We start from the raw sequence: 566 nt of genomic DNA on the forward strand, positions 1-566 counted from the left end.
AATGCCAAGCAGTTCAAGATCTTTTCGAGCCGTAAGTCCATCTTTTGATTTTCCACAATGCAACAACGTTGCGATAAGACTTGCAGCAACATTTCTCTCGACATGCATCACGTCTAAATTGTGTCTAACCGGGAGTTCCTATACAAAACAAACACACATAAAAGTGTCAAAGAAAGCTAGAGATAGAACATTTATTAAAAAAGTTGACAGATAACTAGATAAGAAACATACCTCCCAATAAGGCAACATGAAAAAGATTGACCGCTTCTTCATCTAGATAGCTCCTCCTCATCTACTGCTTCTTCCTCTTCCTCTGATTCACTGAATTCATCATCCGACTCTGATCCAACAGGCTCTATAATCTTCCTCTTGGTTCCAGTTACTTTCGCATTTCCAAAATCATTCTTGTAATTTCTGAGTATTTGGCTTATGTTATGACCACTCAGAATCCTACCATTTTTCCCATGCTCAGCTTTCCCATCAAACCATGATTTCTTTCCATGATAAGCATGTCTCGGAGGTAGACTTTTCCGATGGGACATATATACGTGCTTCCTGCAATTAGT

Source organism: Brassica oleracea, chromosome C4 (genome assembly GCF_000695525.1).
Source record: "Brassica oleracea var. oleracea cultivar TO1000 chromosome C4, BOL, whole genome shotgun sequence".
Classification (NCBI taxonomy): Eukaryota; Viridiplantae; Streptophyta; class Magnoliopsida; order Brassicales; family Brassicaceae; genus Brassica; species Brassica oleracea.